Below are 13,903 nucleotides of genomic sequence, written 5' to 3'. Positions count from 1 at the left end.
TACAACATCTGCCAAATAGCCAAACACAAGAGTATTTGGCCATGAAATCAGACTCTGCAAAATGCTTTCTGAAGAAATTTCTACCAATACTGTTGATTACATATGTTGTGAAAACAAACATTTCAATGTTTCTATTAAAAGTCTACCCACCTTCAATATCTGATGGCAGATCTGTATAATTTGTCCAATACTGAAAAGCACATATGCCAGGACACATCAAAGATGGTTAAAATCCATTCAACAATTTTTTAAAATCAAGCTGTGTAAATGATTTTCTACTTTTAATGAGGTATTTGCATCATTTGTATGAATCTGAAAGTCCTCTATGTCATGATGCTTTTCAAATTTGGTCAAAAGTGGTTTAAATGTGATTTTTTTTTAAACATTTGTTTTTAGCAAATGTGACCATATTCCATAATCATTATGCATCATCAGCACAAAACTGAAATGTATGCACGGCAGTATTTCTGTCCATATTGGTAGAATATTATGCAGTTGTTCTTAAGAAGAAATCATGTATAGATATTTGTATACTTAGTAATGGTGGATCGGCAGCATTGGCATAATTCTGAAAGGTCTTTATGCTGCAATGATGTCTGTCAAATAATATAAAATTCTGTTTAGATTTTTTTAAAAGAAGTAATTTTTAAGTTTCTTTCTATCTTTGTTTAGAAATGATGGTCATATCTGATGGTAGATATCATCAGTGGTACAAAACTGCAAGACCATATACCAGAATGCATCATCTAAACTTGGTCAAAATCTGTTAACAAATATTTGAGAAGAAGTCATTTAAGGACCAAGCAGGTGCTATTATTGTATGATTTAATTTTTAGTTGTATAACTGAAACATATGTTAAAAGAATCTGAACAGTCCTTCAGAATAATTATCATGTATTTCTTCCGCAGAACATTATTAATTAGTACCAAAGCCTCACATAAGCTCCCGCCATCACCCGTCCCACAATCATTCTTTGATTGGCCAAAGGTGAACTATTTTCAAGATAAATGTTGCATATTTTGAACAATGTAATTGTACAAGACAGAACATAAAACTTACCACAATTAATTCCGAAATGTCAATGATAAATTTTACAGTATGAAAAGAAATGGAAATGTTCTTCAAACACCAGTATAATACAGTAGAAGCATGTGAATTTAATTTGTACTCATTTTTTCCTTAACTATACAAGAACTTGTGAAACATTTTTTTACCATATTATTCTTTTCGTTTAATCCAGCAGTTTTAAATTTCATTTGATTATACTTCCATGTTCTACGACTAATTTTCTGCACATTTATGGGCATTTCACACACAATACCACAACAAGGCATGTTGTATAAGCATCAACAGAATTAGTTAATTTTCATACGCAGCATCAATATTAATGTATAATTTCATTGAGAAAATCAAACATGATTATGTAACTGATGATGGTAGCCACATTTGATCATGCATCATCATAATTTTTACAAGGATGCTTTCTATCAAATTGGGTCAAACTGATACACTTATTACTCATTTATATTTTTTTAACTTTATTTGTCATTACAGAGCTGTACAAATGGTTTTTGTTTAATTACCAAACTATTCAGGGCAAGTGACTTAGGAAAAGCGGTTTGTCTTGCCCAATTTCTAATTTAAGCCTATTACTATTCTACATGTCAATAGTTCTATGAATTCTGCAAATCTGGGGTGAAATGACACAGCTCTACTGCTGATCAATACAATCATTATTGAATGAAGTTGCTTTGCATCTAAATATGGTGACAAATACTTCTAGTTTTCCAAGCAGTGAATATGCCACAGGCAGTTCTAACTGGTGGCTGTTTTACTCTGAACATTAACAAACAATAACCACCACTCTGAATTAAATGTGATATATTTCTCTTTGTAGCACCCTCAAATTTGATCAAGGAGACATAATGCAAAACAAAGAGAAACTTCACATAATGAACAGAACAGTACAAAAACCATACATGGGGAACAAATCTGGAATTTTTTCTTCTTTTACTAATATATGTTATCAGTGTCTGAACATGTTGAGAAGATAAACTAATCAGCATGTTAAAATAATCAGCATGTAGTTGGTGGGGTTGGGACATCAGGGCATATTTCAAACTACACAAGTTAGCCACTATATGATTGCTAATTTGTACAAGACAAGTAGGTATTGTCAATATTTCTTTCTTACTGACAGAAATGAGTACCTATTCCTGTTATGGCTGTCAAAAATGAATTGTCATTTGAAAGAATGAAAAGGCAAGCAACTAATAGTTATTCATGACTGCTGAACATCAAAGTAACTTGTATAGGGTTAAGTATCGTTTTGCATCAACTCTTTACCTCTTGTATTGATATGGAAAAATTATTGATTTATTAATATCCTTTATAATTATTTCACCCTATCTGAGACTATTCCAGGAGGCCAGCTCTGCCCTGTTATTGGAAAATTTTATTAAAATGGTTGCAAAAAAGATCCATGTAATGAAAGTTAATAACAAATTTTTTAATTTATCAATTTAATGTAGATTCATAACTTGCTATCCTAAAGTTCAAGTTGAATTATCACCCAAGACTCAACCAAGTAGCAGCTGAAATGGACTGATCAAAGTCTATGTATTATATATAATGGTTTGAAGGAAGACATTTCATGTATTTATCATTCATCGATTAATTTTCAACCAATTTTACCTTATAACTTGTGATAATATACATATCACACTCCTCTGATGTTTTCACAATTTGACATTTGTTTATGAACAAGTAAAGAACTAATATTATATTATACTTCATTCACTGACCTATATTGTGGTCACAAGTAATCAAAATCTGAACTGAGAAGATTCAGCCTGTTATGAAACACTGCAGGTATCTGACTCTGATTTTTCAAACATTAATTTAAGTAAACATTGCCAAAGGGCAGTTGTCAGACCAGGTGACTAAAATAACCTGAGAAAACCATACACATTTTGAGTGGTCAAGCACTACAAACATTACTCCATGTTTTTAGTGCTTTTTCAAATCCTCCCAAATATCAGGTAACTGGTCCATGTCATTGAGCTTGCTGTAAGCAGGGCTCAGACCATCATTAATTTTCAAATACATTCCATACATGCAATTCTCCAAGCTGAGCACTGACCAACATTCCACTCACAATAAGATTCCTATGGAGTGGTAGTGCCATTATAGTATTTTTTCTTTTTCATCTTTACCCCGAGGTCAATTGGTTAAGTGTGGATGTCAGTAAATTCATTGTCCTGGTTTTAAAATACCAGCTGGCACATTACCTTACAGTATCTGATTTGTGCACCACATTGCATATATGTTTACAAAGATTGTAAAAGTTTCTTTACAGCTACAAAATATATGAAAAGTAGACATAATTTGATTCGACTGTGTGCTTATAATTATAATTAAAAAGTGTAATCAATGTGAAACCTTTGAGATTACAGAATATTTTACTCATCAATCAATGGTATATACGTTTGCTGTTTGCTTGTAAAAAAAAAACAAATTTCTGACCCATAATTCAAAATTTATGCTAATTTAGTATAAAATATTTGGAACAGACATTTGTTGTACATGGCTTACCAAACAATATAGTTTAGTCCTCAAATTATAAAGTGTCTCTGCTGCCTTTGCTGGCAGTGTTGTTGTTTTGACACAGTACAAGTTTTTAGAACAAAATACACAACCATGATATTTATTATATACCATCTATACCAGGCAATCAACTTTCATAGTCTTGTTGTAGCTGTCTTGGGTGGGTGGCAGCTACTTTGTGGAATTAGCTGGTACAGCAAACAAACAAATGTCAAGGCTACATATTTATTGGTTTCCTTTCACTACACCAAATTCAAATTCAAAAAGCTCTCTCTAATCATTTCTTCCCATGTATATATATCAGCGCAGCACTCATCACAGGAGACATCCTGATATATTTCTCAAACTGGCTTGATTGTCTCAGATATAAAAATCTGTGCTTCTTATGTTAAACTAAACCTTTGATATGTCAATAACGAGTTGTTCAAAAGTTGATTTGAAAACATGTAAATTATTCAATGAATACTAAATATATAATCAGACTCACACTCTCTTTCAACCTCTGCCTCAGAATATAAAATGTTAAATGTATTTTAGGTGCAAAGGTTGGCAAAGACTGTCAGTGTTCAAGAATAAAATATATTTCCTTTAAAACTATATGCAAGGTACTATTGCTAATTAGAGATATTTAATCAACTATCTTGTCTCTAATATCAATATTTTCAAAATCTAAAATTATCAAAAGTCCTGTAATAATCATTTAATTAATTTACATAAATGCAAATGCCTGTTTTTCTCAATTACTATATAGACCATAGAACTATGCATGCAGACCTGTTAAACCAAATGATAAATATCGATAAGGGGTGAGTGTGCTGTATAGACTGTGCCTGTATTTTATTTTTAGACTGCAGAAGCTGCACATTTTTGAAATGTGGATTCTATTCGACATGACTATGTATAAGTCTAGAAAACAGGAAAATAGTTAAATCATATCAACACTCCCTATAATACTCTCTCAATATATCAACTTTAGTAAATAAACAAATGGCTTTGTTTTAGTTTTATCTTTTGTTTCCAGATGTTGCAATATTCTTTTAGTCTATTCTGAATTCTCTGAAGCTGAAAGGTAAAGGCAACCAAGGTTTCTGCATGCAACAGTGCAAATAACCTTACAAATTCTAACATTACACCATTATGCTAGTCATTAACTTTGTCTTAAAATCATTTAGAAATCATAAAAATAACATAGGTGATAAAATACATTGTTGACTTACCCCAGATGAGCAGTTAATTGGTGCTGATAAGCTTTCTTTCAAACTAATAATAATAATAATAATAATAATAATAATAATGTCATAATATTTCACATTTTTGTCTTATATCAAATGCAGTAAATTCAACATGTTGCTTACATAACAATTTAGAATTTGGGAACATAAAGGCAGCACATGACTTGTTTGTGGAGTCGTAGTCATTCAACAGGATTTAGCTGAAATGTACCTTAACATGGAAAGAAAAACTACTTATAAACAGAATATACCGGTAGCGTGACCAATGCTAATCTCAGATATGTATACAGAGAATTAGAGGGCATAATTCAAATAAGAGAACGAAAATACACACATACATACACACAGATATATATATATATATATATATATATATATATATATATATATATATATATATATATATATAGATAGATAGATATTGCATATCTTGCTTCACTACCACTTCTCCCTGTTCAGCTCTCACTTCTCCCTGTTCTGCCCAAAGGCAGAAGTTAGTCCTAAAAATTAAAGTCTAGATTGACCCCTGATCTTGGAACAAAATACACAATACTCTAGGGCAGAAACCTCTGGGCTGAACTTGAAAAGGCCCAAAACTGGCAATCTTTAATCTCATGTGCTAAAGCATTGCCTGGGGGCCTCATCATAATGGTAGTCCAATCTAAGTTCTGAAAGTGCTTAAATATTAATCTTAGGTATTTCATATAAACTAAAATGCCCATGTGACTAATTATTCAAATCTAAGTCTTGGTGGCAGAAACAGTATGAAAAAGTGAAATATTTTGCTAAAATTTAGCAACACTAATAATATTTTCCAATTTGGTGTTACAAATCCAAAAATTCCTTACTTTGCAATTTGAAAGAAAAGGTCTGCATTTTTAGCCCATTTATTTCAATCTTGAGTTTTATTTAGCACCACCCTTCATTGCATCCAAATTTTGTGTTATCTAGTGTGATAACACAGTAACATTACCTACATCAGTCATGAAATAGTTATCTAAATCAACCATGAAATACAGTTTAAATGAAATGTAACATACACGTTTTAAGATTCAAAGTATCTATCCACAAGGCCACCATGTCCACACCTTTAAAAAAGATTATTTTGATGGCTGATGTATGCCGACAAAAGAAAATATCTGCACAGCAATAGATGCATTAGGGACAAGTTCAAAATATTCCAAATGAACTAAACTCTGCAAACAATAACATATAAATATGGCCAAAACTAGAAAGATGACAGGAAACAAGACACCTAGACCAATAAAATTCACACCCTGAACCTGTCTTTGTATTTAATGGCCAGATTTCATCAACACCATTAAATTTAGTGGTCAATTTGACTGCAAGAAAGGAAACTCTTGATTATCTTTAATTTTCTCTATATTAATAAGAACAGTAAAGGTTAATACTCAAGACAGGAATATTTTATATAATAATGATCATGCATCAAGTGGTTCAGTTACAAATAGAGCACGTCAGTTCATAGTGTTGAATAAAAATCTTTCCAAGTCACTGTAATTTTCTTCTTGAGATTATGAATATGACCAGAAACAAATCTTTTACGTCTGTGCAGTGGGTAAAGCAGTAAAAGCTTGAAAGTGTATCCAATGTCAGGTTATGATGGTAGAAGGCCCTGGAGAAATTTCAACAAGCGCCCTTTCACTACCCTGGCGCCCCAACCCCATATCGTCAGGTGCCCTAAGCTGTTCAATTTTCTAAGTCTTTAATCCGGCCTTGACTACCACTTTTATCTACAACGACTTGACGAACAAAAACGGTAGATCGGGTATACTGCTGTCAGTGCTGATATATATGGATAGCTATGTATGCTAACGACCGTGTGACTATGTCTGCAAATCATGTGCACGGAGTCATTGAGAATATTCTCAGTTTAATGTGCACGGTGGCCGTGCGAACATTCTCTGCCATTAAGATTAATTATTACTTTCAATGCTCCTGCTCTACATTCCTAATTTCGTGAAAAATTCGCTTGAAAACATCAGACAATGTCAAACGTTACTTTTGTTCATCAGAAACGAAAGTAGAGTCACCGTCGTCGTTACCATCATCAGGGTATATTGTAAAAACAGCGCAAATAGGTGGCCGCTTTCGGTGTAGATGATAAACAAATAAATAAAGGTATACCTGGTTGTTATTTTTTTCTATGAAGAAATAAATAAATTAGACAATGTCATATATATTGTAAAACATGTTCAAGTTATCCCCACATTACAACTAAGTCCCAAGTATTACTTCTGGTTCAGTGCGAATGTAGTTCCAACCTATTTTTCGATTTTTTTTTCTCGCTTTTTGGTTTTTTTTTCTTCTTCTCACTTTGGTAGTAATGATGCACATCGCATTCTTGGTATTGATTGAAAGGAAATTGTTTATTCTTTAGAATATGATGTGGATGTGTATGTATATTTGGCGACAGTACACAATTTACACGAGTACTTAGGCAAAGACTGGTCCCATGCTGCCTTGTGTATAAAGTGCGATTTAGAGAACAGTGTTGTTGTTGTTGTAGGGTTTAACGCCATTTTTCAGCACGCGATAGCTATACATGGCGGCCAGTATTAATGGTGGAGGAAGAAACCGGGAAATCCCCGGAAAGAACCACCGACCCTCGAGAAGCTACTGGCAAGCTTTCTCACATATCCACATTGGCCGAATCCGAGACTCGAACCCACGCAGACAGAGGTGAGATGGCAGTGATCCGTAACGGAGAGCGCTTTAGACCACTCGGCCACTCGGGGCCCCAGAGAACAGTGTAATATAATGTATAATGTATTATTTATATGTAATATATTTTGACTAGACAAAATATTGAAGATTGTAATATATAAGGACAGAAAATGTTTTTACTAAGTGTCAATCAATCTCTCTCTCTCTCTCTCTCTCTCTCTATATATATATATTACAGGGATGGTCCTGGCTTTTAAAAAGCTGTCGCCAAAAAAATCTCCAACCTCAATATTTTGTCGCCAATTTTCAAAAAGTGTCGCCAAAAAAAAAGTAGTGTACATTTTTCCAAGTGTTAATTTAGTCTATTTATGTAACAGGCAATGAAAATTACAAAAGATGGATTAGTTAATACTTTAATTACAACAAGCATTAACAAAATGTTACAAAGTGTTACATGAAGATCCGTCGCGATTTTAGGGCTGCCCACTTGTTGAATGCAGTTTCAAAGTCTAATTTTTCACATCTGTACATGCTGATTCTCATTAAATTCTCGAGAGATGAGATGCAGAGCTTATTTCTGATGTCAGTTTTTATGAGGTTCATCTTACTGAATCCACATTCACAGTCCTCAGTGCTGACAGGTGACACCAGTAGTCTCTCAGCAGCCCCACCCCCCACCCCCTTTTATGGCTAGCTTCACAAAGCTTGTAGCGAATTGCTTCCTAAATCCCAAGAATGATCACTGAATGCTGTATAAATTTTCTCGACAAGAAAATTAGGATCTCCATTCCCACGAATGAAACTTACACGAGTCAACACCTGGCAATATTGGACCGTATATATAAGCGTAAATTCACACCCAATTTAGGGATTCTTTCACTCCTGTATTTTGAGAAATAAATAATTATTAGTAATTATGCAAAACTGTTTTTTTTTTTTTTTTGCTATTTCTTGTTGCGGAGTTGAAGTCTCTGAAGCCGTAACACGGGACTGATGGCAAAAGGAAAAGATCAATGAGTAAAATGCTGCACTGGCGACAGATGTAATTGTGATTGAGATTTTTTTCCATTTGCTTTGTATTTATACACAGTAGTCGGTACTTCAAAGGTTATCAGTTTTCTATGAAGGTTCAGCAAAACTACTGTATTGGTATATGTATAAAAAAAAACAGAAGGATTAGCCATACAATTAATTGTATCTGTTCTATTCGCGTCTTCAGAAGTCGGTCAGTTGTAGGTATAGTGCGGTAGCATGATTGACTGTATCGCAGCATACAGTACTCAGCTCAGATGTCAGCATAAGCAGATTATGATGTAACAATGCACTGTAAAGATAGGGTTGTCAATAAGAACAAAGGATCGTTTGTGTAACAGATTGATTCCAATGCATTGCTTAGTCAAGTTTGTGGCTTCCTTTCATTCTGGCTTTAAATTTATTCAGTCCAAATCCATGATTGTATGTACAAATTAAATAACCAAAAAGTATGTCGCCAAAAAAATCGCCAGATGGGATATTTTTGTCGCCAATAAGGAAAAAAAATCGCAATTTGCGACATTGGCGAAGCCCAGGACGATCCCTGTAATATATATATATATATATATATATATATATATATATATATATATATATATTATTTTGCGTAGTAACTCATTTTACATGCATTTGATATGTCTTTTTTGAAGGTAAGGTGTTTAAAATAAGCCCTTTTCGCTAACGGGTCTTTTTCACGTAAATGACTTATAGTCTGTGAAAGGAACGCAGTGCGTTTTTACTAACAGTTTCAATCGATATTTCTTTCTCACAAATTAAATTATCTTGTGTAGTAAGTCATGTTACTTAACATATCTTTCTTAATATAAAGTGTCCTCGCTAAAAGAATTCTTTTCACGATAAGGACCTACCGTCTGTAAAATGGACCCAGTACGTATAGCAGCCGGAATGGGTTTGAACCGACCTTTATGGGGCGTTTATATGGGTCCGATTGGGTTAAAGATGCATATCGCGTTGCTAATAACACTCGGCAAGTAAAATCTAAGGAATATATTAATAACTATAATTTTAACATCTTTAACAAAGCAGTAGAGGAACATGCTGCAAGAGTAGAACAAGAAAGGGAACAAAAGTGAAGAAATTAAACGTCAGCCTGAAAAATCAGCAGAAGAGAGGAGAAAATCGGGGGTAAAAACTAGATCTGAAACTAAAACGGAAAGCGAAAAAGCTGCGCACCCTGGAACCACAACCAGATTCGCATCACGAAATATCACCTGAAGAAAGAATCTGATAGGGTCTAACCCGTGAGATGCTTGCATATCGTGGTCCTAATATAAACAAGGTAGTAATGCAATTGCTGGATCGCCGGATATTCACTTTGCCACAATAACGTCCTCGCTGATGTTGATCGACTAGAAATTCAGATTGGTAGAAGACGAACTCGTAATAATTCCTCCGAAATCATCAATGAAGGAGCTGAGATTTGTCATCGTTTATTTATTCTCATGTGGCGTCATGAGCAGATAAGTTTGTCGGGTGCATATCAATGAGAGTACTGAAGATCACTACAGCGATTCTCGACATCACAGTTGGATCAGTGATAGTAAAATAATATGATCATACACAATGCTCAGCGTGGACCTGTAATGGTCAGGGCGATAAATTCAATATTACCAGTATATAAAGTAATCTAAAGAGATTGTAGTGGTAGTAGTAAGGTGGGGTACATTAGCGTCAATGGGAATTAGCATTACAGAGACCCCTGGGTCAGATTAGCGTCAAGGGAAATTTAACATGGAGAAAAATCGTGGGTCAGATTAGCGTCAAGGGAAATTAACATGGAGAAAAATCGTGGGACGGTTTAGCGTCAAAGGAATTTAAACAGGGTGGGACTTTATAGCGTCAAGGGAAATTGAACATGGAATTTTTTATTTTTTTTTTAAATTTTTTTAAAAAAGGGGTAGGCAATGGAAAGGCTATCTCTTTTCAAGAAATATGGCTGGCCCTGAAAAGGGCCTTTGGGTTTATGTTAATATTAATATTAACATAGATGGCATCTGTCACATCTTCTTCTTCTTCTTAAACTCCTTCTAACTGCCGGTCCATACACAAGTACTCTCTTGAGACATCCTTGTCTTTCTATGTAAACTCTCCTCATCCATTGACTAGTATCTGTCCTATCAACAACAGTCCACTTGGACCTGACATACATGAGCATGTCCGTCCTAAACATCATGGAAGACACAAGCGTAGAAGATTGCACATCGGTCCACATCTTGAAGCGACGAGAACAAGTGAATCAATGCACTGAACTGCGCTTATTTATAGGCAGAGGTAGGATTGAAACGGATTGAGTTCATTCACCAATTCGAACACGCGTTACAAAATTCAGTCAGCTCGCATCCAATCCGAAGAGAGCAGTCTGTGACGTCAGTTGGTCTATATAGATTCGCTAGCGCTTGTGTGCAGTCAATCTATGCGACAGTGATTCATCATGACGGAAACTCAGAAAACGATCCATTGGGGTGCACCAGCAGGGGAGACCGCCCAAGGGAACCCGGACTTACTTTCAGAAGAGGTACATTGGGATTTTGTGGATTTTCTTACCTCGCAAGAATTTGTTCCGGAACCTTCGTTACCTTCTTCATTACCGCAAGTGGAGAATTTTAGACAGAGACAGAAAGAAGAATTGGAGAAATTTATGCAACGACAAAAGGAAGCGGAACAAGCTTTTCTCCTACAGCAACAGCAACAGCAACAAGAAGAGGTAAGAAAAAAACAACAGCAACAACAGCAAGAAGAAGTAGCAGCAAAGAAACAAGAGGGTGAAAATCAAACGGCTACGGTACTGTTGGACATTTTAGCGGAGTTAAGAAGTCTGAAACAAATGTATCAGACTTCTTTATCACGACCGAAGAGAATACGACCTTCCCGAGCTAAACACGCCAACCCTGTGACTAAGCCTGTCCTACCACCCTTAGTGATTTCAACCCAATCATCAGAAGTAGGCCTTGGCCGTGGCAAAGGCTTAAGGCAGTTAAAGTTGATTGGTTAAACTCACTCCTACACCATAAAGAAAAAAGGCCCTTTTCAGGGCCACCCACATTTCTCGAAAAGAAATACAATTTCAATTTGCCAATAACTCAAAAAAACCCACCCATTTTACCCTTATAGTACGTGTCTGTGTATGAGTGCTTGAGTGTAGCTTCTTATTTTAAAATCAAAACTCAAAGACACTTACCTTATATCATTCATGTATTCTTTTATCCATTTTTTACAATCCAATTCACAATTCACCACAGAACACTTTAAAAAGTTCGTACACTTCTTCTTTCTCATTATTTAGTCTCTCTGTTTTTTTAATTTCTTCACCGTTTTTTTCCTCATTTTCTTCCCTTCTTCTTTTCTTCTCCTGTTTCTTTGCTTCTTTTAAATAGAATTGTCTTCTTTCTTCCTCTGAAGAATCCCTCTCTTCTTTCGAAGAATCCCTCTCTTCTTCCGAAGAATCCCTCTCTTCTTCTGAAGAATCCTTCTTTTCTTCTAACTCCTCTTGTTTCTTTTTTGGGCAATCTGGAGACCAATGTCCTTTTTCTTTACAATAATAACAGGTATCTTGACTTTTGTCTTTTTTAGCCCCTGTTTTTTTTCTTTTTTGACGGTCTGGACACTCTGAAGACCAATGCCCTTTCTTCTGACAGATATAGCAAGTATCTTGACTTTTATCTCGAAAGGAAGGAGAGTAGTCCGTGAGTTGGTCTGAAGAGAATTTTCTAATGACCCCTCGCAAAGCTCTGACGAAACGTTCCATCTGGGTAGTCTCTTCCATCGTTGTGCTCGGCTTGAGAGTGAAATGAATAGTGAAAGGACAAGACACACACCCTTTTTATATACGCTGGTTTGCCAAGACTATAAATTAGTCTATGGTGTTTAAACTTGAGTCATTTGACGTTTTGCACTCAAGATGAAAAGATCCCATTCATTCGAGAAGAAAGAAGAAGAAGAAGAAAGTAAGAGGCAGAAACGTGATCTATCGCCTCGTACCAGGGCTGAAATCTTGGCACAAATTCATGGCAGTGATTTTGAAGAGGACATGAATGAACCAGAATCAGAACCCTCTAAACCAAGTTCACCACCCTTAGTCAACCCTGAAAAGTACTATTCCATTCGAGAGACGGAAAAGCGCTCCTCTAGAAAATTTAGAACGACGGCTTACACCTACACGGTGAAGTTTAAAGATTTCAAGGCCGACGTACCATTGGAGAAAGCAGAAGGGTTTATCACCGAGATGTGGGATTCTTTGCTCACCGCACTCAAGCGACAATGTCAAGCCAAAGAAGACGATCGCTTGACACTATCCATAGATCACGACGGTTTGAAATCCCCTGTTTGGATCGAGTTTAGCAGACCCGCAGAACTGACCCCTTCCAAAGTCATGGACAAGATACAACAGGTGCAACAATCTAATGACCAGTTTGACATCACCGATGGTAAAGCCACACTGAAAATGGCCCACGTCTCTCCTCCTCAAGGAACTGGATGCAAAAAGATGTTATTGGTGGACGACCTTCGCAACACCAAAAAGAGTCTCGTCCGAATTAACAACCCTCAAGACCAGATGTGTTTAGCCCGTGCCATCGTGGTGGGACGAACCTATGCCAACAAGAACGACATGGTAGAATGGAAAAGAACCTGGAAAACTATTCAACAATCCGACCGAGCCAAACAACGAAATGAAGCAGAACTCCTGTTGCAACAAGCCGGACTGTCCAAAGACACACCCTGTGGCATTCCTGAGATGCAAAAATTGCAAGATGCCCTAGCTCCACGCTACACCTTGAAAGTGCACCCTCAAGAAATGCGTGGAACTCGGTTGTTTCGAGACCAAGATTTTAAGGACGGAAAATACATTCATGTCTATCATCGCGATGACCATTTCGATACCATTACCAGTATCACTGGATTCCTGGGATACAGTTATTATTGTGAGAAATGTGACTATGGTTATAACAATCGAGAGCAAGACAAGCATTGTGGAATGAAATGCCCAGGATGTTTGGCCTCTCCACCCTGTCTGAGCGAAGGACCAGTGCCTTGTTCGACTTGTTTGCGCACGTTTGTCAGTCCTACCTGTTACCAACAACATTTGAAAACACAAGGTTCACAGAAGAAATGTGCTTGTCAACTCCTGAGATTGTGCCCTACCTGTGGACAAGGCATACTTACCAATAATGCCAAGGCACACGTATGTCGAGGAAAGAAAAAATGTCACATTTGTCACCACATCGTGGACTTGGAACACCAATGCTACGTGCAAAAATACCAACCCCCACCAGAGAAAGAGGACGGTCACAAGAAGAAAGGCAATTTCATCTTTTTCGATTTCGAA

At 36.0% G+C, this 13,903-nt stretch overlaps 1 protein-coding gene across 4 annotated transcripts in view; it reads right to left on the bottom strand.

Moving 5' to 3' along the window:
- Window positions 1-7,082, bottom strand: part of LOC149798261 (uncharacterized) — a 141,350-nt gene extending 134,268 nt beyond the window's left edge. For all 4 annotated transcript variants that reach the window (XR_016421991.1, XR_016421993.1, XR_016421992.1 and 1 more), the window contains exon 1: window positions 6,988-7,082. The gene's annotated coding sequence lies outside the window, so the exon portion shown is untranslated. The remainder of the gene's footprint in view (window positions 1-6,987) is intronic.
- Window positions 7,083-13,903: the final 6,821 nt, after the last annotated feature.

Source organism: Sinohyriopsis cumingii, chromosome 6 (genome assembly GCF_028554795.1).
Source record: "Sinohyriopsis cumingii isolate HCF-2022 chromosome 6, ASM2855479v2, whole genome shotgun sequence".
Taxonomy (NCBI): Eukaryota; Metazoa; Mollusca; class Bivalvia; order Unionida; family Unionidae; genus Sinohyriopsis; species Sinohyriopsis cumingii.
The sequence above is the reverse complement of the archived record's forward strand: the minus strand, read 5'-3'. Positions and strand labels throughout refer to the sequence as shown.